Consider the following 25,812-nt stretch of genomic DNA (forward strand, 5'->3'; position numbering starts at 1 on the left):
TTTCACTTCCCATTCGCAGTGGCATTGTGCCTGGTTCGTCAGTGGGCTTTTTTCGAGCAGCGCGCCCCTCTGGTAGCCGCCAGCCGTTACTACAGATGTTTTCCTGTGGAAAAGAAATGCCAAGGGTAGTGGCCATTATAAATGTATTACAATGGCGCCTTGGGATATTGCTTTATTAAAGAGCAGTGTTGGCTCCGTCTAGCAGAGCAGGTGAGCGTGACCGCCCCATAAACACGCCTGTTGCACAGTGCATTGTCAGCACTGCACTTTAACCCCTGTCTAAAGGACACACATTGGCAGGAAATTATTGGACAAAGGCCCACTGCTTCCCGACGCGTTGCCTGCAATGGTAGAGGCAAACGACTCCACAGCTTTCTCTGTCTCCGCTGTGTCTCTGCCTCGTCGCGCGCCAAACAGCGAAACACCCTTGGCCTCCCATCCAACAGCTGTGAAAAATTGTTCCCCCCCCCTTCCCCCCCCCCCCCCCCCCCCCCCCCCCGGCCGCCGCGAAACGACGCGACGCGCTCTGTGGCTGCTCCTTGCATTCATTGAGGAGACCCACCTTCGAGCCCTTCTCCAGGTCGTTTTTTTCCCACGCTTACCCAGCGCCGGGACGGGCTCCTTCGAGCGCGTCTCTAGCTCTTTTCTTTTCTCTTATCTCCCGTCAGACCTGGCTCTTCTCTCACTCTAACGCCCACTCCTACGCGGCGCGCAGCGAGCACTCTTCTCCTTTCTCCCCCCTTCCACAGCGCAGCGACCATCCCCTAAAGAGAGAGAGGTAAATGCACGCGCTTTGCCTCCTTTCCACTCTTAGCAAGAATCACTACTCCAAACTAACTGACGGTGAGGGTCGCCAATCCTCCAAGATAACCCGCAAGAGAGGGTGAGATAATCTCAAAGCCCATAATTTGATCAAACCGCGGCTGCGCATGCTCATAAGAGATGAGTAAGAAGCGCCGCAGTTTCGACTTCATTGTTTGCCGGCCTTGCCGGCTCCTGCTCACAGTGAAATTATACATAAAAAAGAATGTTCAAAAACCGAGATTCAAAATACATATTGCCATTAGACAAGAAATTATGTAAAAAAGTTTTTGTAACCACTAGAGCGTCTAGGCGTGACTTGTCTCGTTTTCAACAAAATAGACTCATCCGTATCCATATCCGGATGTGCGAAGTTCGCGCGCACCGAAAGCGGCATGTGTAGGATGTGTGTTCCCTCGTGCTGCCAGCGCGGATACTGCCTTGTCTCTACAAGCATTACCGGCAAATGACATCGACGACGTGCCTGTTCGCAACGCTGGACCCGAAGCAAGTTGAATGCGAACGAGCATAAACTGCGGAGCTTGAGAGCCGCCGCCAGTGCTTGCACCCTGCCATGTGTTGAAATGCACTTTGGGAGCGACACGTTTCAGGTGAGTTGGGATGTAGAAATGCATTAGGGCCTCTATTTCACAGTGCCAGGAAAAAAAAAAAGTGCGCAGCTTTTGCTTTCGTTACTTGTTCGTCGCTGCAGGGCTTAAAATGCATGTGCACAAATCTTATTCCGTAATGGCGGCGTCGCCGATCTCCTTTCTCATAAACAACGTCCCTGCCATTGCTCCGTGCTGCTGACTCCTTCACCGGCACCGCCTGCCGTCGGCGAACCGCTCCGCCCTCAGCGTGCGACGACACGTTCTTGCCATGCCGGTAGCCGTCGGCCGTTTGCGCCGCTCGGTCTGGCGTTGCATAATGCGCTACGCGGAGTCTGCCATTCATATGGTACGAGGCAATGGAAGTTGGGTTTGGATTGGTAATTATGGGTGTTTAATGCCCCAAAGCGACTCAGGCTATGAGAGACGCCGTAGTGAGTGGTCCGGGAATTTAGACCACCTGGGGTTCTTTAACGTGCACTGACATCGCACAGTACACGGGCCTCTAGAATTTCGCGAAAAAAGGAGCACACAAGACGAGTGCTCGTCTTGTGTGCTCCTTTTTCTCTGTCCCATCTAAATTCGACCGCCGCGGCCGGGATCGAACCCGCGTCTTTCGGGCCAGCAGCCGAGCGCCATAACCACTCAGCCACCGCGGTAGTCTGCCAGAGAGCTTTGCAGTGTTATGTGTGCGAGCTGTGTGGCATTTTCAGTCAATCTGCGACTGCTTTGTGGCTGTTACATGGAAATTTCCACGTTTCTTTTTATTTAAGGCTTTGCCAACGTACTTGTATGTCTGAAAACCTTTTGTTACATTAACTTGCATAAGGTTCTAATTTTCTGTGCAGGTACCCGTACAATAATTTTGATGAATATGACAAATTTCAAGATCGCCCAATTCCTGACTTCGCGTATCCACCGTGTGTTTTAAGGCCGTATCCACCGATTATTCCAAGTGATGATGTTTGTCCGGTGCTCAGTAATTTGTTTGTTTTCCTTAGCAGCTTCCCATTGCTTTTACAGGCATGAAAGTCGCTTACTGAGAGTCACCATTGAGAACTGTATGCAGCAGGCTACGTTAGAATTGATTACTGCTGAATGCAAGCACCATAACACAAATGCATGAGTAAGGGATTAGAATTTTGTGCATTTACAGAAGGCGCACAAGGCAGTCTACAAAAACAAAATAAAATAATACATCATTTCAGGTTACGAGCGATCACATATCACGTGCTTTCCAGAAATGCAATTTAATTTTACTGTAACTGAGGTGTTCCTGGCTGCTACACATATTTTTTTATTTTAAATGGAGACCTAGAGGGCTGATTTTTCATGTTTTAATTTTAATTTTTATTAATTCCCTTTATGTGCCTGGTGCTCATTTGAAAATTCTGATTTCTTACCCACATTAGCGATAGTTTGGCCCAACTGTTAGGGTGCAGTATCAGTGTTGCTAGAAAAACAAATCTACAGCTGACAATTTTCCTCTCCCCTATTTTTTTTTTGACGCAGAAGTAGTATTGTTAAACTTCCGAGAATCCATTTTGAAAGCAAAAAGCACCCTTCATAAACCTTGTGGACCGCCCAAATCTGCATCAATGCCATTTGCTAGTGGTGCAGTATAGAATATTGTTGCATTTCACTGCTTTTCTTTAACTTATGATTTTTTCTTTTCAGTGCAGATGATGGCTACGATTTCCCCCTACCCGAACGTGGATGGCTTGCATGAGGGTATGGTGAGGAACTACTCCAATTAATTCAACACAAGAGAGGCCGTGAACATTCTCTTCCACAATTCGAAAACATTCTAGGTAGGTGTGCATTCAGAATACAGCTTGTCATGTGGTTGTTACTGCATTGTGATTAAAAATACAGCGTAAAAGGAAGCTGGGACCATGGAATTCTGAAAAATTTTTAAGTGGATGATTGGCGCCGCAAAATTAAAGAGCACTACAGAATGTTTCTGCGCTACACTAATTTTCCCATTCCTTTTTGGTATCTCATACACTTGATTTTTTGCATTCTGCAATGGACTCCTTGTTCGCTCACCTACCACACTAATGCCATCACAGCAATTAAGTAGTACTGGCTGCCATGACTATGCACTCTGAAGAAACAGATAGTCATAGTTCAGGGTAGTAACTGCTTGTTACATGTTACTACCTAGGTAGTAACTGCAATGAAGTAATGTTACTAGGTAGCAACAGGAACTACCCTTACTAGCATTTACTGCCTCGTAAGGTAGTAACAGCGAATATACATTAATTTAATACCTTCGAAGGCAGAGACAGGAACTGCCATTGCCAACGTTTACCTCTAGATAGCACTAAAAGCAACCTCTAATCTGAATGCTGGGTAAAATGCAGGCACTGCCTCATCGCTGCAATACTTTGCTTTGCAAAAATGTGACTCCAAAGCTTTTATATGGCTTATACAAAACCAAAAGTAATGCAGAAAATTACACTCGAACTAGCTCATTGCTAACGCATAGGTGGGCGCCACACATGTGGCCAGGAGTGCGAGGAGTGGGAGCACACCACTGGCACACGTGCATGTGGCGGCAATTTTTCTAGACTTTCGTATTGAAATTTTGCGTAACCGTTTATTGTACACTGCTGCTGGTTTTTGTCGTACGACTTTCCACTGCATATACGATACGCCTCTTAGGTTCGAGGCTAGCTCTTGACTGGGATTCGAACCGTCAGCATATATGCCTCCAATGGTATATTCGTTTTTTTTTCTGGATGGTGTCATATGAGTAGCAGCCGCATTTACTACCTCTGCTTTCGATGAGGTGGTAATGAGGTAGTACAAAGGCAGTAACAGTCAAAAAAAGTAGTAACAGCCGTGCGTACTGCATTTTTACTACCTCCTTTTTCATTGAGGTCGTAAGAAGGTAGTACAGAGGTAGCAACTGTTAAAAAAAGGTAGTAACAGCAGCCGTTACGACCTTTTTGCTACCTTTATTTCTAGGAGTGTGTGGCTATGCCAGTTCCTCTAGTACAAATCAATTTCATCGAATTAGAGCTGTGCCTTTCAGTGCAGTTCAAACGAAATTGTGAAAGTACCTGCATTCCAGAGCATGTGTTTGAAAGGCCAATATGAATGCGGTACATTGGCATTGTTACAACCCTGCTGGGGACACGTCTTTTGACCCCTCATTGACCCCGCGAAAAAAAGGATGTCTCTGAGAGCCTACCTGTGGAATCTTTCCCAGGCTATTATGGAGGGGGGGAGATGGCCTTCCCTTTGGTTCGCCGCGAGACGTGATTGACGATGGACAAGACGACAGAGGGAAGAGGGTACGATGCCTTCCAGTGATTAGCTGTGACTGACAGGAGCCGACCTACGGCCCGCCGCTGGAGTGACCGCAGCACCCGCATGAATCACCTGTTTTTGACAGAGACGTGCTGCTCTACTGTGCGAGGTAGAAGCGGACCCCCGAATCCTCCTTGCCCATTACCACGAGTGCCTCAGCGTGCTATGTGCTGTGTCATTCTACCGATTGTGCCATGTGTTGAATTGGCTGCCGACTGGTGGAGGGGCAGAGCCTTGGGATACTTAACAGGCGACCTGAGTGAGAATGATTGCTCTGGGCCCTGATGACAAGGCTTATCCAGTTGCTCGACGCTATGAACGTTTAACATTTGACTGTTTGCTCTTTTATAAATTATGTAATTATGTAAATGTTTTTCAAAGTGCCAGTAAACCCGCTTTTTTTTTCGTTTTGCCAAACTTCAAGTTCCACATTTCCTCAGCCCGAAGACTCGGACACGCTACCTGAAGGCGCCCGGGTTCGAGTGAGCCCCTGCTCCACGAAAACTGGTGACCAGCGGTGAGATCGGAACCTACAAGCGGCAACAAGGTCAGCCAACGAGAGAGCAGCTGTCTCAGGACATGATCACGTGTGGGTGAGTGCTTGAATTTCCTCTGATGTGCACCAGATTCTAAAAGAGGGTTAAAATTTAGAACTGGTAGAGACCACTTCTTAAGTCATGGAGGGTTAATATTTTTGCATAGTTGTTTTGGAAATAGCCTAGACTCAGAACTCTAGTGGACCTACAGAAGCTTCAGAAGCCGGACCTGTTGCTGTTGTATGAGGAATTTGGGATCGATACAAAAGGGCTTGGCACGAAAACCCATGATTATTCAGGCAATCACTGATTTGGGGGCAGATGATGAGCTCAGTGAGGCGTGGAAAATCATAGAACAAAAAAAGGAAGAGCAGCTCAGACAGCAGAAAAGGCGTGAGCGTGAAAGCGAGAATAAAGCAAAAAAAACGGGAATTGGCAATAGAGCTTCGTAAGTCTGAAGTGAGCAAGAGGTTGGGCAATCCGCCTTTTTCACGACGCGACTGCGCATGCGCCCATCCCCTGGCGGCGGTGTCTCGAAACTTATTGGAAGGGCCGCGCGCTCCACTCGAGACCGGCCGTGGAAGTGTAAACAAGCCGGCTTCCTACGCGGGTGCGTTGCTGCAGCCGTCGGGCGTTCAGCGCGACGCATTTGGCGATACCTACGAAATGTGTTGCATACGTCTGCAATTCCCTATATGTAAAGGGAAGCAAACACGGATTTTTTCGCTTTCCGAGCGCTTCCCGGGACAGCCTTCGACGCGAAGCGTGGATAAAAGCAGTTCGCCGGCTCGACGATCGCGGCCGCCCTTGGGCACAGTCAAGCACGCCAAGACTGTGCCGGATTCACTTTGTGACAGGTACGGACGAGGTACTGGGTTTAAATGCGTGTGCAGTCTATCACGAAGCGTTTTATTCATGGACAGGAAGGCCTCGAATGTCACCGCGGCACCCAGACTTCGTTCCGACGCTTTTTGCTTTCTCAAGCAAGAAGGCCAAATGGGCAAGTGCTGTGAGCCGCTTTCAACGCGCGATGGAGCGGGCAACGAAAAAGAAGCTACGAGAGCATTCACGCATGGTGCTAAATTTTTGTCATAATTTCCTAGAGAAATTTACTTGTTTATGCCACTACACCTTGTCCAATCCCCCCGTGTGCGTATGTGCCATGTATTAAGAGGCAGAAGAAAAAGGTGCTTTATGCGTGTGTTCGAATTAATCCATGATGAAGAGCTTTGCGTGGTATCGCCGGAATGGATCAATGTGCGCCTCTCGCGCTCGTCTTTATGGACGCGCATGCTTGTTTAACCTATGCAGCGGGGTGCTGAGGGGAAAATACAGTGAAATGCTAGCAGAGCTGCTTTGTTGCGAGTACGCTTGTGCTTTTACAGCTCGTGTAGCTATTCTGCAGCGCTTGAGCACGATTGCTTGTGAAAACTGTTGTCCCCAGTTGTTTTCTGTATTACTGCGTGCACGATGTAGTATCCACCTTTCATGAATGGCAGGCATACATAGCGGAAAGCGCCAACCTCACTGATCGGGGATATTTCATTGAACATTATGTTCCGAATGTAGCCTTCATCTCTGAAGCAGCAGCCCTTGCTCAGCTGGCGATCGCATCGCATGCCGGGTGATCGGAGATACTGAAGAATTTGCTCTTCGGTGGGCACTGCAGCCTGCCTCGGACTTCGCACCCAGCCATCAGTCAATCCTAAAAATCCTCCAGGCACCAGCCAGGACACGCCATCGTCGACAGATTCCAACAAAACGTGCTCCGGAGCGGCACTCAGTCCGGCCGGGATGGGCCCGCAGTACCCTACCAGTGAGCTTCCAGCGTTGTACGCGAGGTGGCAGCACAGGAAAATGAAAAAGGTGGATTGTCCCAAGCAAGCGGTACCTCTTCTCAACGAGGAAGCACAGTTCAAGATGTCTAGGGACATGCAGCCATATGTGGTGTCAGGGGATATCTGTCTGTGTCTAGCAAATTTTGGACGAACGTACCTTCTACGAAAGTAGACTTAGCGCTGAAGCGTTCACGCATTGATTTCGGGGAGCTAAGAAGTCCAGGGTCAAGAGCCATCCCGATTTTTTTGTACAAGCTGTAAGTTAACTTGGTCGAATGGTCTAAGGGCACCGGGTCCTATAGTGACCGGGACGCTCTAGTGGAGATGATTTTGTTGAAGCAGTTTTACAACTCCCTCCCTGAAGAGGAAAGAAATTGGCTACAGGACTGGGACAATGTAATGTCTGCGACAAAAGCTGCTGAACTCATTGAGGAGTGCGCTTCGCACCAGCTGTTGAACAACACTAGAGTTGATATGCCCCGTATTTTCAGGAGAAGTGCGAATTACCGTCACGAGAGGCACTTTGGGAACTCTACAGTCGAGAAAGACGAAAGAAAAGTTTCCTCGGATAAACCTCAAAGAAAGGAATACAATGAGAAGGGTGCAAAAGTGGCCAAAGCGCAGAAAGAAAAAGTTACGCTTGAGGCTGGGAGGCCGCTCACTTGCTAGAGATGCAATGAGCTGGGTCACATAGCAGGGAACTGTCAAAAAGAAAAGGTTGCGCTCCCGTAAGTCAGTAACTGCGATGAAAACATGAAGCTGTTGCAACCTCACACGCATAGCCTGGTAGTGAACGGGATGCAACTCAGCTGCAACGATGGATGTTGTCCATCTGTCGTATGTGTCACCATCCGATTACACAGGCCAGTGTGTATGGATCCAACAGGTAGTGGAAGAACAAAGCGTGTGCTTGCCTATCGCGACAGTGGTAATTGAGGGCCCTTTCGGTACCCTCACAACCGAAGCCGCAGTTTCAGGAAAACTACCTATATGCTACAAGGATATTCGTGGGGTGGAGTGAGACGAATTAGTCATTTCCCAGAAGTACTGACAAGACTTACTACTACTTTCCCATGGCAATTCGTGGTCATGCCACCTGGGAGTCAGGAAAACAAAGCAGAGGCTTTTACAGGCATACTATTGGTCTGGATGTTTTAAGAACACGGAGCGCTTTGTAAGGTAGTGCAACACATGTCAGTGGGTCGGAAAGGCGCGGTATAAGTGGAAAGCGCTGATGGTTTGGTACCGATCATTACTGAGCCATTTCACTGCTTGGTGATAGATGTAGTTGGGCTACTTCCCTTGACAGAGTCAACGTGTCGTTATATCCTCACCATGCCTGTCACGAAGTTTCCAAAGGCTGTTGCGCTGCGTGAGGTGACATCACAGTGAATTCACTGTTATCAGTCTTTGCCCGAGTTGGATTTCCTTCCGAGATCCAAAGTGATCAGGGTAGTGTATTCACTAGTGTCATCACCACCTCATTTCTAGAGCGGTGCGCCATTAAAAAAAATGCACAGCTCAATCCATCATCCGCAGAGCAACAGCGTAGAAAAGTGGCATTCTGTTCTAAAGCGCGTGCTTAGGGGATTGGGGTATGAAAACAAGCACGACTGGGACTCATGCCTACCTGCGCACCACTTTTCGTTTTGCGGTCAGTGCCGCGTGAATCCACTGGATTTAGCCCTACCGAGTGGGTGTAAGGAAGGTCACTGCGCTCACCACTACGAATGGTATGCGAAGCCTGGGAAGGGCGCGGAGAGGACCCAACAGTAGTGGAGTTCGTGTTGAGTCTACTAGACCGTCTACATAAAAGTGCTCGTGGAGGCCAGCGTGAAGTCAGCCCAGGCTCGTTCTAAGGTCTGCTATGATCGGACAGCCCGCCAGCGGACGTTTTGTTTTGATGACAAGGAAACGTTGCAGAGAGCTTCAAGGCAGAATAGGCTCGAAGTACAGTAAGAAGGGCCTGCTGAAGTAATTTCCAAGCTCTTTAACACCAACTACATGGTGAAAACCTTTGGAAAGCGTGAAGAAGTGCGCATTTACCATTGCAACCTAATGAAGGCTTACGTGCAGAGAGACGCCACGATAAATCTAACGCTGAACCTTCTTGAGGAAATGGAAGACAACCTTATTTGTCTAAGCGAAGAGGAAAGCAGCACGCAGGAACTCCTCACGAGGACTGAGCAGAGAGGAGAACTAAAAAAATCTCTGATCTCTGCGAACTGATAGCAGAGTTTGATGACTGCTTCGTAGACAGGCCAGGCAGAACTGATATGATTGAGCATGATATTGCTACGCTACTAACTCCTCTTGTGGCGCCATACAGCAACTAAACTGCATTTCCGGGCAGTTGGCAAGCCTGGAGCCATCTCGGGGCTAGATGCTTCATCTTCATCATCTCTCGTGCGGCCTTGCGCATCCCATCTTGCGCGTCTAATTAAAGCTAGTAAACTAGCCCTGCTTACGTCAACCGTTTCTCGGTGACATATTTGGTGGAGCAGCTGGGTAACGGCCCATGTACGCTGACCTCGAGGACACCTTTGACGTCAGCTCTCAACGCGTGGCTACAACACCAGTCCACAAGGCGAGCCGCCGCCCGCGAGGCCTACAACCCGAGTTCGGCCAACTGACAGCGCCAGTAATGGCCATGACATCCACCGCGGCTAACCAGACAAGTCAGCACTCCGGGAATGCCCCGCCATTTGTCCTTCACGCACCTCGATCGCCGCCACTGTTCCACGGGGACAGGTTCGAGGATGTCGAAGACTGGTTGGCCAGCTTTGACCGAGTGGCGGGTTTTAACGAGTGGGACGGCGAGCACAAGCTGCGCAATGTCTACTTTGCGCTGCAGGACTCGGCCAAAATGTGGTTTGAGAACCACGAAGCTTCCTTTACTGCCTGGGAGGCTTTTCGTCGAGAGCTGCTAGCGACATTTACGAGCAGCGAAAGAAAAGAGAAAGCTGAAATCGCCCTGCGCTCAAGATCACAGCAGCCGAACGAGGGCGTCGTGATGTTCATCGAGGACATGGCCCGACTGTTCAATCGGGCCGACCCTGCTATGCCCGAAGCCCAGAAGGTACGCCACTTAATGCGTGGCGTAAAAGAGCAGCTGCTTGCCGGATTGGTCCGTGACCCGCCACGAACAGTGTCCGACTTCACCAAGGAGGCAATGGGTATCGAGCGCTCTCTACAGGAACGGGGTGCCCACTATGGACGTCAGGCTACTGTAGCAGCTGCTTCCCAGTCCCAGTACACGCCTACGTCGCTGCCCGCCGAGGAGCTTCAGGAGCTTGTAAGAAGCCTTGTGCGCGAGGAACTGGCGACGAAACTTCGCTTTGAAGCTCCACAGGTCAGCGTCGCTGCCGTAACGGACGTAGTCCGCGAAGAAATCCGACGAGTTGTGCAGCCACCCCCAGCTCCACACCCGGCGCCCTCCGTTATGACGTACAGCGAGGCGCTACGAAGTCCCGGGCCAGCGATGCGAGCCTTTTCCCCCATCGCTCCTGTGCCATACCTGCAGGAGCCAATCGCAACAGCACCCTCTGTGTCGCAGGAGTTCAGGCCCCCCGTGAGCAAAGTTCACGTTTGGCGTACGCCAAACAAATCAGCCGCTCTGTTACCACTGCGGAGAGCCCGGCCACATCCTCCGCCACTGCCCCTACCGCAGGATGGGTTTAAGGCGGTTTTCACCTGACGCACCTCGACCACGCTACGATGAAAGACCACAGGATATCGAACAGTACTTGGCTGATAACGTGCAATCTTCGACTTCGCAGCGACGCCAGTCCCGATCGCCATCCCCAAGGTGGTTCTCTTCGCCCGGCCACCCGTCATCCTCTGGCCAGTTCAGAGGTACATCCCCATGTCGGGAAAACTGAAGACGGCGTCCTCCGGGGGTAGGGCTGCTGCTACTGGACCGAGTCAAGAGCCTCCACCCGACGATTCGCCGCGACGCTCCGACCGACGACGACCTGACTCGACGACGTGCTGCGACCGACTGGCCTCCGCCGAAATTCCGGTATCCGCCGACAGCCACGACGTTACTGCACTCGTGGATACCGGCGCCGATTTTTCGGTAATGAGCGGACGGTTAGCCACGGCCTTGAGGAAGGTTCTGACCCCTTGGTCTGGGCCGCAGATCCGGACAGCTGGTGGCCACGTGGTAACTCCGATCGGTGCCTGCACTTCGCGAATCCAGATCCGCGGTGTTATTTTCCCTGGTTGCTTTGCTGTGTTACCCGAGTGCTCCAAAGACGTATACTCGTTTTGGATTTCCTTCAAGAGTACGGTGCCATTATCAACCTCCAGGAGCTAATCGTGACGTTTTCCACCCAAGGCCCTGTTGACGACGATACCGAGCCATGCAGGGCTAAGTTATGCATCTGTGACGACCACGTTTTGATCCGATCAAGATCCAGCATGTTTGTTACTGTAGATTGCGATAACAGCACCAAAATTCGTGGCATCGCTGAAACCAACATGTCGCTGCTCCTTGGTCGGCAAGTTTGTGTTGCTCGAGGAATCCGCCTTTTTCATGTTCCTGTGCTGCCACCTCGCGTACAGCGCTGGAAGCTCATTGGAAGGGTACTGTGCGCCGAACACGGCCAGAGTGAGTGCCGCTGCTGAGCACGTTTTGTAGGAATCTGTCAACGATGGCGTGTCCTGGGCAGCACCTGGTGCCTGGAGGATTTATAGGATTGGCTGGTGGCTGTGTGCGAAGTCAGAGGCAGGCTGCTGAGCCCACCGAAGATGAAGGCTACATTCGGAACATAATGTTCAATGAAATATCCCCGATCAGTGAGAATGGCGTTTTCCGCTGTATATGCCTGCTGTCCATGAAAGGTGGATACTACATCGTGCACGCCGTAGCACAGAAAACGACTGGGGACAACAGTTTTCACAATCCCGCCGCGGTGGCTGAGTGGTTATGGCGCTCTGCTGCTGGCCCGAAAGACGCGGGTTCGATCCCGGCCGCGGCGGCAGAATTTCGATGGAGGTGAAATTCTAGAGGCCCGTGTACTGTGCGATGTCAGTGCACGTTAAAGAACCCCAGGTGGTCGAGATTTCCGGAGCCTTTCATTACGGCATCCCTCATAGCCTGAGTCGCTTTGAGACGTTAAACCCCACTAAACCAAACCAAGTTTTCACAAGCAATCGTTCTGCTCAAGCGCTTCCGGATAGCTACACGAGCGATAAAAGCACAAGCGTACTCGCAACATGGCAGCTCTGCTAGCATTTTGCTTTATTTTCCCACAGCACACCGCTGCATAGGTTAAACAAGCATGCGCGTCCATAAAGGCGTACGCGAGAAGCACACATTGAGCCATTCCGACGAAACCACGCAGAGCTTTTTTCATCATGGATATGATGCGAACACACACATAACGCACCTTCTGCTTCTTCTGCCTCTTAACACATGGCACGTACCCACATGGGGGTATTTGCCAAGATGCAGTGGCATAAACAAGGTAATTTCCTTAGGAGATTACGACAAAATTGTAGCACCATGCGTGAATCCTCTCGTAGCTTCTTTTCCGTTGTCCGCTCCACCGCGCGTTGAAAGCGGCTCACAGCACTTGCCCATTTGGCATTCTTGGTTGAGAAAGCAAAAAGCGTCGGAACGAATTCTTGGTGCCGCGGTGACATTCGAGGCCTTCCTGCCCATCAATAAAACATTTCGTGATGGACTGCACACTCATTTAAACGCAGTACCTCGTCCGCACCTGTCAAGAAGTGATTCCCGTACAGTCTCGACGGTGCCCAATGGCGGCCACGATCGTCGAGCCGGCGAACGGCTTTTATCCACGCTTCGCGTCGAAGGCAGTCCCGGGAAGCGTTCGGAGAGCGAGAAAACCCGAGTTTGCTTCCCTTTACATATTGGGAAATGCAGCCGTATGCAACACATGTCGTAGGCATCGCCAAATGCGTCGCACTGAACGCCCGACGGCTGCAGCAACGCACCCTGCGTAGGCAGCCGGTTTGTTTACACTTCCGCGGCCGGTCTCGAGTGGCGCGCGACCGTTCCAATATGTCTCGCGACACCCTCGCCAGGGGATGGGCGCATGCGCAGTCGCGTCGTGAAAAAGGCGGATTGTTGAACTGAACAAGGGCCGAACCGAACTCTTGGTGACCAATTTTGGCTGTGAACCTCAGTGTTTGCCTGGCAGAACAGCTGTTGCGTATTTCGAGGAACTCATCGAATTCGCGGGACAGCACGCTTTGTCCGGAGCCCCGGCATCAGTGGAGGAACTGACCACTCCCATAAAAACTGACGTGAATCCAAACCTCCCAACTAACCAGAAACGCTGCTTGGAAAGCTTTATCCAGTTTTTCTGCGACTGCTTTGCCTCGACCACCAAGGTTAGGCAGACACCGCTCACAAAGCACCGAATTATAGTTGACGCCAACCAACTGCCATTATGTCAGCCGCCTTACCGGATTTCTTCGAAGGAGTGCGATGCCAATCGCTGCCAAGTTCTAGAAATGCTCAAGGACGACGTGATACAGCCGTCGACGAGCCCGTGGGCGTCGCCTGTTGTTTTAGTGGCAAAGATGGGACTCTACGGTTCTACGTTGATTACAAACGTTTAAACAAAGTCACTGAAAGGATGTTTATCCTCTCCCGCGTATTGATGACTCCCTGGACCGGCTGCGCCACTCCAAGTACTTCTCATCGCTAGATTTACGAAGCGGCTATTGGCAAATCGAGGTGGACGAACGCGACCGGGAAAAGACCGCCTTTATTACACCGGACGGTCTGTACGAATTCCGGGTGCTCCCTTTCGGCCTGTGCTCGGCTCCTGCAACCTTCCAGAGGATGATGGACACCGTTCTTGCCGATCTCAAATGGCAGTCCTGTCTCATGTACTTGGATGACATTGTCATCTTCTCTGACACGTTCGAAGAGCACATGAGACGCCTGTGCGCTGTGTTCGAAGCAATTCGGTCAGCCGGTCTTTCCCTGAAGCCTGGAAAGTGTCACTTCGCTTTCGAAGAGTTGAAGTTTCTGGGCCACATCGTGAGCGCTAAAGGGGTTAGCCCAGACCCCGATAAGACTGCTGCTGTGGCTGCTTTTCCTGTGCCCACCGATAAGTGCAGCGTGCGCCGCTTTCTGGGTCTCTGCGCCTATTATCGGTGTTTTGTGCAGAACTTCGCCCAGATCGCTGAGCCCCTCACGTGACTCACGAAAGATTCCGAACCATTCTTCTGGGGCCTGGAGCAACAGCAAGCCTTTGAAGACCTCCGCACTCGTCTCCAAAGTACGCCTATCCTTGGACACTTCGACGAGTCAGCCGACACTGAACTACACACAGATGCCAGCAACATCAGCCTCGGTGCGGTCCTTGTGCAGAGGCAGGATGGTCTCGAATCCATAATCGCATACGCGAGCCACACCTTGTCACGATCTGAGGCGAACTATTCCATCACCGAAAAAGAATGCCTGGCCATTGTGTGGGCAGTAACCAAATTTCGCCCGTACCTATATGGCCGCCCTTTCAGGGTCGTCAGCGACCACCACTCGCTGTGTTGGCTGGCGAACCTCAAAGATCTCTCGGGATGGCTTGCACGCTGGAGCCTTCGACTTTAGGATTTCGATGTCACCATCATCTATAATTCTGATAGGAAGCACAGTGATGCCGACTGTCTCGTGCTCCTATCGAGGACAACCGAGCTGACCCCGACGACGATTGTTTTTCTTGGTGCCATCTCCACGTCCATTCTCATTCAACACCAAATGGACGACAGCGAACAACGGCCCCTCATTGAGTATCTAGAAGGAAGCGCTCAGTCTCCCCTGCGAATCTTTTCGCGCTGGCTGTCGTCATTCTGTTTACGTGACAGCGTCCTGTATAAGAAAAACTACAGTCCAACAGAAGCTGTCTATCTACTCGTCGTGCCCACGGCCCTTTGCGACGAAGTCCTGCAGGCGAGCCATGATGACCCATCGTCTGGTCACCTGGGTTTTTGTCGAACTTTGTCACAAATACGGCAAAAATACTACTGGCCCAGGGTTGCTGCAGTTGTGAAGCGTTACGTAAGAACTTGCCACGAGCGCCAGCGTCGCTAGACGCCGCCGACTAAGCCAGCCGGCCTACTCCAGCCTATTTATCCGCCTCAGGTCCTCTTCCAAGTTGGCATGGACATACTCGGCCCCTTTCCGGAGTCCTCGCCGGGTAACCGTTACATTGTGGTCACCACCGACTACCTCAGCCGATACTGTGAGACTAAACCTCTTCCCCGTGGTACTGCTGAAGAAATTGCGAACTTTTTCATTCAAAATATTGCGCTTCGTCACGGTGCACCCACCATCGTTTTAACTGACAGGGGAACAGCATTCACCTCTGCCCTTACGCAGGAGGTTATGCGCCTAAGCGGCACCAATCACCGTAAAACAACCGCTTACCACCCTCAAACGAACTGCCTCACCGAACGGCTCAACAAGACGATCGCCGACATGATTTCTATGTATGTTGACGCGGACCACCGGAACTGGGACGCCATACTCCTTTATGTCACCTTTGCTTATAATACTGCGGTCCAGGAAACAACACGCTTCACTCCATTTCATTTAGTACATGGCCGCGAAGCCACAACCATGCTGGATGCAGTGCTGCTTCCAGCTAGCGCTACACCCTCTGTTATGGGTGCTGCCCAATTTGTTCGTTACGCTGAGGCCACCCGCCCACTTGCTCGACTGCGCATCCGGCACCAGCAAGTTCACGACGCTCGGCGATACAACCTCCGCCACCAAAATGTGTGTTACCAGCACGGCGAACAAGTCTGGGTGTGGAGCCCAATCAGCATGAGGGGATGCTCTGAGAAGCTTCTACGCAGATACTTTGGCCCCTACGAGGTGCTCCACCAGCTCAGTCAAGTTACCTATGAAGTTCTCCCCAAAGGAACAGTTCGCTCTTCTAGACGGCCGACCTCCGAAGTTGACCATGTTGCTTGGATGAAGCCGTACCACGCCGGCTAGCCCCTCGCGCATGTGTACACCACACGCCAGATACATGCGGCTACCCTTGTCCTGCCTGCAATTTCTACCACACCAAGTCGGTGTCTTCAAGAGAGGGGGAGCAATGCTACGCTACTAACTCCTCTTGTGGCGCCATACAGCGGCTAAACTGCATTTCCTGGCAGTTGGCAAGCCTGGAGCCATCTTGGGGCTAGATACTTCATCTTCATCTCTCGTGCTGTCTGCTGCCTTGTGCGTCCCAATGTCTTGCGCGTCTAATTAAAGCAAGTAAACCAGCCCTGCTTATGTCAACTGTTTCTCGGCGACAATATTAAGCTTACTTTCGAGGAGCCAGTGCGGTCAAGGTGCTATCGACTCTCTCCAAATCAGAGAGATAGCCTTGATAGGGAGGTAAAACGCATGCTGGAATTAGGAGCAATCAAGCACTCCAAAAGCGAACAAGCTTCGCCTATGATCTTGATGGAAGCTCCGGGTAAAGAGCCAAGGCCTGCAATATTACCGGAAGTTAAATGCTGCCACGAAAGACCAAGTGTATCCTATCCCCAGTATCGAGGAGGGAATGGAACAGGTCAGTCGAGCAGCCTATGTAACTACACTAAACATTACTCGGGGGTACTGAGAAGTACCGCTCACTGAGCATGCCAGTAGATATGCAGCTTTCGTTACTCCAACGGGAAGCTATCAGCCAACAATGATGAGCTTCGGGCTCAGAAATGTTCCATTTTGTTTTTCCGGCCTAATGGACAGGGTTCTAAATGGTTGTGAAGCATTTGCGGTGCCCTACTTACCCCTGTCTACAGAGACGGACATTCAGGCATTCTTAGGGCTGACGGGATATTACAATCACTATATCCGTGATTATTTTGCTTTGGCAAGTCCATTGACCGATGCTCTCCGCAGGATGGAGCCGACAAATGTAGTCTGAGACGAAAAAAAGGAAGCATCCTTCTTAAACCTGAATGCAGTACTGATTAGCCACCCGGTTTTGCGAGCTCCTGATTACGGACGAGAATTCACGGTCCAGTGTAATGCGAGTGATCGAGGACTAGGTGCCGTTCTCTGCCAGAGGGATGACGACGGCAACAAACATTCCGTTCTCTACCTGAGCCGAAAACTGAGCTCTCGAGATATGGTGTACTGTGTGTCGGAAAAAGGGTGCACTTGCATTGTTTGGGCTATCCAGAAACTACAATGCTATCTCGGAGGCGCCAAATTCACTGTAGAAACGGACCATTGTTCCCTTTCCTGGCTGCAAACCTCGACATCAAAGAACAACCGCCTTCTCAGGTGGAGCTTGATTCTGCAGCAGTATCATTTCGATATAAAGTATAAGGGCAAATTGAATGGAAACGCGGGCGCACTTAGCCATTCTTTCTATACATTGCGGGGTGCTCTTCAGGTATCTAAAATTGCTACTTAAGTTTTTATTTCGTGCGTTTATGCGTGTGAATGTGTGTAGTAGCATGTTTGGTTTTCTCAGCTTACGTGGGTCCTGAGAGTGTTTAGTGTGGGCTTTTTTCCAACTGCTATAGTAACCACATTGTTGTAATCTTTCTTTGAACTGGCTTTCTTGGAGCGGAGCTGAGTGCTGGGTTGAGCATGTGGTTGAAGTTTCAGCGAAGCCTCGAAGAATCTGTTAAACGTCAAAGAAGACATTGTTACGAGCGACGTAGCAATGTTGGTTCTTCTGCAAGCAATTAAGTCGTCCCTTCGGGGAGCAGTGGTGACTGCTACCCGCAGATCCTCGTCTGGCAGGGGAGGAAGCCGTTACAACCCTGCTGCAGACACGTCATTTGACCTCTCGTTGACCCCGTGAAAAAAGGATGTCTCTTGGAACCTACCTGCGGAATCTTTACCACGCTTTTATGGAGAGGGGAGATGGCCTTCCCTTTGTCTGGTTCGCCTAGAGACTCCACCGATGATGAACAAGATGATGGAGGGAAGAGGGGACTGTGCCTTGCAGTTATTAGCTGTGACTAACAGGAGCCGACCGAGGGAAGAGGACCCGTTGCAGGAATGACTGCGGCACCTACACGAATCACGTTTTCGATAGAGACATGCCGCTCTACTGTGCGAGGTAGCAGTGGACCCCCTGAATCCTCCTTGCTGATTCCCACGAATGCCTCCGCGTGCTATGTGCTGTGTCATTCTTCCAATCTGTATCACGTGTTGAATTGGCCGCCGACTGATGGAGGGGCGGAACCTTGGGATATTTAACAAGCGACCTGAGTGAGAACGATTGTTCTGGGCCCTGATAACCAGTCTCATTGAGTCGCTCAGCACTGTGAACTTTTAATATTTGAGTGTTTGCACTTTCCCAAATTATGCCAATAAGTTTCTTCAAAGTGCCAGTAAACCTGCTGGGTTTTTGTTTTCCCAAAATTCAAGTTTGATATTTCCTCAGCCCGAAGGCTCAGACACGCTACCTGAAGGAGCCCGGGTTTGATTGAGCCCCTGCCCCACGACAGCATGTATATATGCAAAAGTATTCCTTCCTACTTTGTAACGTAAGAGCACATCTACTGATGCACATATATTTCGTGTAGAAAGCACTGTCAATTTATTTCAACGTATTGTAGGCTATAGCCTGATACAACTCAAGGAAAAAGCCACAAATCTTCTTAAAGGGGCTGCGAAACACCACTTGAACGGATGCCGGTTACGCTTCAGTTGGATTCTTTGTCACACATATGCTGACTCAAAAAGAATTACGAGAATCGATGCATAGGAATGGAATTTATTCAATGAAGAAATTTCAAAATGCAAACAAAATGCTGCCCTCAACTCAATTTTCGTGCAGCTTCCCATTTCACTCTCCCAATGACGACACGCAGGCCGACCAATCAAAACAGCCAATCTTAGCACGTGGTGGAATTTTGCACTCCATGGTTGCCTGTTCTCTGTTACTCGTTCATGCCAAGGCTGGCAGCCCCGTTTGCATGGTTACAACAACCATGTGAACGCTCAGCTGATCCAGCGATGCTTCACCGTCACGTCAACGGCGCAGAAGGGAACACTGATCAGTGACATTCTCTTACTTATGGATCCGAACTCGAGCGCAAGATACTGCGACGCTGTGACAGCCTGCGCAAAATATCAGACACATTTAGCATAGCACGTACCGCTGCTGCTTATCGCCAACCATTGCTCGTCCCTCCTAGCGCGCTGGTTGGTCACGGCGAGCAAGGACCGTGCGTTGTTGACGGGAACGTGGCGCCACCTGGTGCCGCCACCCGGTGATCCTCCACAAGCTGACGATGCGCACTGCCTGCTAAATGTGAAACGAACACTCATTCTATGCAACCAATAGGTAAAACAATGCACTGAAAATGTATTTCGGAGCCCCTTTAAAGGGATCCCCCCCCACCAGTGGTATCAACTGATTCTCATGAACTTGATGATCCCCTTGGAAATTCTAGCATGACATTGTAGGGTACGGCAGATGGAACAGGATTCACCACTGCTGGTTTTATGACTTCATGGAAGCCATGGCCCTATAGTATGTCCACCCAAGCAGGTGTGGCTGCCTTTCCCTCTCAGCCCTTTTCTCTCTTTATCTAGGTAAAAAATCAATGGAGTACAGTAAAAAAAACAGGCAAGAATTCACAAGTAAAAAAACAGGCAAGAATTTACAGAAAAGTTAAACAATAGACATATGTAAAGCAGAAATAACTGCTTACAAAAACAAACTTGAGGCACCAGTTTGACATCCGTTTGCCATGTTATTTTTCTTCTTTTTGTCTGTCACGTCATGAGGTCAAGAATTCTTTTTTTTTTCAAGGTGGTGTTTTCTAGTATTATGGCATTCTGCTTTACAAATATGGCATGGGAGAATGACCTAGATTTGGTAAAGAGAACTCAAGTAATCTTTTAGTGGTTTTGAAGTGTCTAAACAATTTTTCAAGCCCCTGGTGTCAGCTTTCACTGCCCCAAATTTGAAAACTAGTACATGGCACCAATGCTATCATTTGTAGGAAGTGCAAGTTTTACTTTTTGTTTTGTTTTTTTCTGTTTTGTTTTTTACAGAAGACGTGTCGCTGATGTTTTCAAGAGTGCAAATGCATTTACGGGTGCATACTGCGAGTTCGACAGGAGCTACGTACCAGGAGCCTGCAACTATTGTTCCTTATTCGAACTGCAATTTCTGGATGTTTATGTGACTGAGTAAAAGTGCATTGTCAGATGGTTTGTAAGTATGCACCAAGTTGCATTTGCTGGTTCACATCAATAAATGTTTGCCGGAGCATGCTGTGTAATGTGCCTGACCTTTTTTGAATGCTCTTCACATGTTCTGGGCATTCATAATGCAAAGGAAAAGCCAAGCTATTGTCTTTAGCACATATTACATGTGTGGGTGGCGACAATATCAACTGATAAGATGCAATATATCGAACAGCTTCGCATTGCTACACAAAATATAGTGGAAAGCCTAAAATGAACGACACGGCATAAAAGTGAAAAATTGAAAAGGGTGTTAAAGGTGAAGTGTGACTGCTATACCCATTATAAAAGGGTGTAAGTTACGTAAACCTCCTTCCACTGCTTCAGGTAAAGAAGGGTGGAGTTGTGAGAAAGTGCCCTGTATAAGGAGGCTTCGCTACCTAAAGTTCTCCTTTTTGAAGTGTGTTATAGACACTAATACACCCTTAAGGGTGTAACTTGGTTTACAGTGTGTGCATGGATCGCTTATTGCACGTTGACAGGAACTCCTTAATCAAGGAACAGGAAAGAGACCCTAGCTTGTCAAAGTTACACTTCACAGCCAAGGAGGGTATTGCTAGGCGTAACGTGACATTGCACCACAAAGGCGGATTGCTGTATCGCCATTAAAGGGACAAAAAGGGAAAGACGCTTTATCAGCTGGTCGTGCCTGAAAAGTACCGCTATGACCTTTTAGGCCTCTGTCACGGAAACAGTTGGCCAGGGCACTTAGGTGTCAACAAAACGAAGGAAAGGCTGCTTGGGGAATACTACTGGCCGGGTTGTTTCCGAGATGCTGAACGCTACGTGCAGTCATGCGACGTGTGTCGGCGCACCGGAAAACCAGGAGAAAGATGGAATGCCCGCTAAAGCTGGTTCCGCTTATCTCGGAGCCTTTTCGACGTCTGGTCATTGACACCGTCGGGCCACTACCCAGAACTAAGTCGGGCTATAACTATGCGCTCACTATGATATGCCCTGCTACCAAGTTCCCGGAGGCGGTGCCGCTAAAAGAGCTTAGCTCGACAGAGATAGTGGACGGTCTCCTGTCCGTTTTCGCTCTAATTGGCTTTCCGGCAGAAATTCAGGCGGATCAGGGGACAGTTTTCACGACCGGACTCAAAACCACATTCTTACAGAGGTGTGGGGTGAGTTTGATTAATAGCTCCGTTTACTACCCTCAATCGAACAGCGTCGAGAAGTGGTACTCGGTGCTCAAAAGAGTTCTACGTGCTTCCTGCTATGAACATAAAGACGACTGGGAAAGTTGCCTCCCGGCAACGCTGTTCGCCCTGAGAACAGTACCGCACGAAGCGACGGGCTTTACTTGTGCAGAACTAGTGTACGGAAGGGCTCTTCGTTCCCCTCTTAGGATGCTTAAAAAAATGTGGGAGGGGACAGTCAGTCAGTAGTGGAGTATGTGTTGCAGTTACTAAACCGTCTTAGTGCCACGCGAGAACTAGTGGATCGGAATCTTAAAAACAGCTCAGGACACGGCGAAGAAGTACTACGACAAGAATGCTAGACTGAGAACCTTCAAGGTGGGGGATCGTGTGCTTATTCTCAGGTCCGCACGCAAAAATAAGATGGAAGTTCACTGGGACGGACCAGTGGAAGTTTTGGATCAGATTTCAGAAACCAACTACACTGAAAATGCCAGGGAGAGGACAGCAGATAAAGACCTATCACTGCAATTTAATGAAACCCTATGTAGAAAGGAGCGGGAGTGTAAACATGGCAGTAAATATCCCCGAAGAGCTACTAACCAAAAACCCTGAGTGGAAAGGCAGCATGAAAAAAATACCAACAGAATAGAGGAAATCGTGTCCCGATCCGGAACCTGTGGACCTCGACCCTGGCGAGAGACGGCCCAGGCGAACCAAGGGCCCGCATCTTACAACGAGCACCATGGATCTAGAACCAAAGCAACTCCAAGAATTGAGGCAATTGCTGTGCGAATTCCGGGAGAGTTTTAGCGGCCGGACGGGGAAGACAAATCTCATCACGCATGAGATAGAGCTAACTTCGACCGATCCAGTAAGATTGAAAGCCTACAGAGTTTCTCCAAGGCAGAAAGAAATAATTGAGGCGGAGATAAAGCACATGCTGGAACTTGGCGTTATAGAGCCAGCAGAGAGCGACTACGCCTCCGCCGATACTCGTAGAGGCAGTAGGCAAAGATCCGCGACCTTACGTGGACTACAGGAAGCTGAACACCATAATGAAGGACCAGTTGTACCCAATACCGAACATCGAAGAAAGTATCGAGACAGCGCGGCACAGTACATCTCCACCCTTTACCTAGTGAGCGGGTACTGGCAGGTCCCCCTCTCGGAAAGCGGGAGTCGGTATGCAGCATTCATTTCTCCCATGGGGGTATTTCGACCTTTGGTGCTCAGTTTTGGGCTTAAGAATGCACCTTTTAGCTTTTCAAAGCTAATGGACATCATCCTCAAGGACATGCAGGATTTCGCGCTGCTTTACCTTGACGATGTGGCCATTTTTTCTAGCTCGTGGGAAGGCCATGTTTCCCATCTCAGGAAAGTACTGACGAGTTTGAGGGACGCTGGACTAACCACTAAGGCTGAAAAATGTAGTTTTGGCTGCCCACATGTCACCTATCTTGGTCATGTTGTCGGTAGAGGGACGAGGTGGCCGTCAGTCCTCAAGATAGCCCCTATTGCTGAATACCCGCAGCCCCGAACTAATACGGTTGTACGTTCATTTCTCGGTCTTGTGGGATACTACCCAACTATTCAGAGCTAGCAAGTCCTTTGACCGATACGCTTCGCAAAGAAAAGCCAAATAGCGTTATCTGGGAGGCAGCAAAAGAAAATTCGTTTCAAAGCTTGAAAAGCGTGCTGATTTCGCGGCCCGTGTTACGCGCACCGGACTACACCAAGGAATTCGTGGTCCAGTGTGACGCCAGCGACAGGGTGATGGGGTCGTATTAAGCCAAGTCGGAGACGACAATGAGGAGCACCCTATCCTCTATGCCAGCAGGAAGTTAACCGTAAGGGAAGAAGCCTACAGCGCTTCGGAAAAGGAATACGCTTGTCTGGTTTGGGCCGCACAGAAGCTAGCCAGTTATGTTTACGGGGCGAAATTTATTTTAGAGACAGATCATTGTCCGCTTACATGGCTGCGTCAAATGTCGCCCAAGAATGGCCGCTTGCTACTGGAGTCTTGCCCTCCAGCAATATAACTTTTCTGTGCGATACAAAAGGGGCAAATGTCATGGCAATGCCGATGGATTGAGCAGGTTATTCCCATAATTGAGGTACCCATTCGGTGGCAGTTCCGTGTATTTTCGTATTTTTTAGGTACTAGTTAGCTTTGTTTTGGCGTAGTGTCATATTATTATTTTTCTTTTGCTTCCAAATTTGCTACCTCTCTTCAAATCGTGTTCGGCGAATCGGGCTTTGGCAGCGAATTCGGCAGACATGGAAGCTGGTCTTAGTAGCCGAGATCATTGCTGTCAGCTACAAAATTTTGTGCTTACGTTTATATCGACAATGCAGTCGGTTTGCGAAACAGCCTGGCGGCTCTCGGGTGGACTTCGTGCCCTGCCTGGGGAGTGGCGCCATGTTGAGTGGCCGGTTTCGACTAATGCCTCCGTTGTCCGAGGTCTAGGACTCTGCTCTGTGCTTGCAGACAAGATCAAGAAGGGCCTCCCACGCTACAACTCAAGTCCATCTCTCCTCGACCAGTGATTGTGACCACTGGCCGATCGAGATTCTCCTGGCCGCAGAGGAGCTATTCCGTACGGACAACGCCAACAGGCCAAGAATATTCAAGCCACGAGAAGCATCAATCGACAGAAGCTTCAAAGGGCCGTCGACTGGGTGGCGGCGCCACGAATGCCGGTGGCGGCGTCTACAAGGAACCCCCCCCCTGCTGTTTACGGGGTGAAACGGCCATTCGCTGCCTGAGAGCGGCTTTTGGGGAGCTTGGTTGTCGTTTGGTCTCAACTCCGGACTCACCCGGGACATAACGACGTCCTTCTCCCGGAAGGGACGACAGGGAGGCGGCGAGCGGCGCGGGACTGCAAATCAGCCGTGGAAAATGCGGCCGTGTTTGACTAAGCCAACGACGCCGGAATCCTCGTTCTTCGAAAACAACTTCGTCTTACCCTAAGTGCTTTTCTTCACGTGGAACCTTCTGCAAAGTGCAGCGGCAGTCATTCGTTCCCACGCTACCGCTGTGAAGTGCAGGTGACTGACCTTCGACGCTGCTAGGGGCCCCCTTCGGGCTATTCATCACTGCTGTCTGGACAGCGCGGACCATAACTTGCCAGAAGTGGCAAGAGTGTGTTGTTGGGGGCATCCGGGAAAGCGGACCCTAAAGACTGCGCACGTGATCGACATCAGTGATTGGACGCATTTTTAATGAACTAAATTCCCCAACTAGGGACCTGGGGACAGGGGACACTATTTAAGCAGCGATCTGGCAGGTGATCAGCCAGCTGCCGATTAACTATTTGAACTATGTAAAAATGTAAATAAACTCGTTAAGTCTCTTCTCCACATCGAAGCCCATCATCGTCTCTTCGTCACCTCATACCAGCAGTTTTCCGATCCGGAACCCGTGGACCTCGACCCTGGCGAGAGACGGCCCAGGCGAACCAAGGGCCCGCATCTAACACGGCCGATGAGGAACCACACGAAGGACCAGGAGCACGTGGCTTGCGGGGCGCTGCACTGTTCTTGCTTTCACTGGTGGACGGCCCAGCCTCGTTGGTGCCTGACGAGTCTGCAGCCTTTTTTGCCAAACTGCTGTTGGAAACGGAAACTACCTCCAACAATGGAGACCTGAGTTTAGGCCTGCCTGTGACTTCGTCGATGGCTTTCTCCGGTCGACCGAGAGGCACGTCGTGTGGTGTTGCCGGTTGCTCAGTCGATGAGTCGACCTCGACTGGAGACACCTTCAGCGTGTTCCGTGCTCGGCTTTGCCATTTTAGGTTGCGTTCTTATCTCGACTTGTGCCTTTCCTTCCACTTCCAGGCTGGTCACTACCCATGGTGTGGTGAGATAAGACTTTGTAGGTGAGCTATTTCTTGTGAGGTGCTTCAGACGGCTGCCCCGATGCTCAGGAACGCCAGGGTGCAGTATCTGCTCGGCGAAGCAAGGAAAGTAGCTCACCCGAGTACGATTCAGAAGGGCCTTCTAACGGACGTTAGCAGTGGGCGCGGGAAATCTTTGCTGGGAGCCTCAGGTTTCGCAGTCAGGCCGCGGCGCTCTTCTGTTGATGACGCATGCTGGGGACTGGCGAATCCATTGGCCAGTCGGCGCAAGTCGCCAGGAAAGGGGCAACCAGCGAAGGCCTTGGCGAGCGTTCCAGCTGAGGCCTATAGCAGGGCTCTAACGTTAAAACTGCAACGCAGAAATGCAGAGCAGTGTTAGACAGCCACAAATTTCCGTAGAATAAAAAACGCAACACCGATACGAAGCCCTCTAAGAACATGAAAACATCTTAAAGCCCATGCAAATGAACATGCACATGGTACACCACAGAGGAAAATGATAAGCCAG

General features: G+C 50.2%; 1 long non-coding RNA gene across 2 annotated transcripts; it reads left to right on the forward strand.

The window, feature by feature from the left end:
* The first annotated feature begins 1,132 nt into the window (after nt 1-1,132).
* On the forward strand, nt 1,133-20,327 carry LOC144113395 (uncharacterized). Of its 2 annotated transcripts, none has more exons than XR_013310772.1 (4): nt 1,133-1,412; nt 3,087-3,220; nt 5,152-5,320; nt 20,108-20,327. It is a non-coding gene; the product is annotated as an uncharacterized LOC144113395 (long non-coding RNA). The 2 variants fall into 2 exon arrangements; XR_013310771.1 differs by having other exon boundaries at nt 1,135-1,412; nt 5,168-5,320.
* The last annotated feature ends 5,485 nt before the right edge of the window (nt 20,328-25,812 follow it).

The sequence above is a fragment of the Amblyomma americanum genome, chromosome 1, assembly GCF_052857255.1.
Source record: "Amblyomma americanum isolate KBUSLIRL-KWMA chromosome 1, ASM5285725v1, whole genome shotgun sequence".
NCBI classification, from domain to species: domain Eukaryota; kingdom Metazoa; phylum Arthropoda; class Arachnida; order Ixodida; family Ixodidae; genus Amblyomma; species Amblyomma americanum.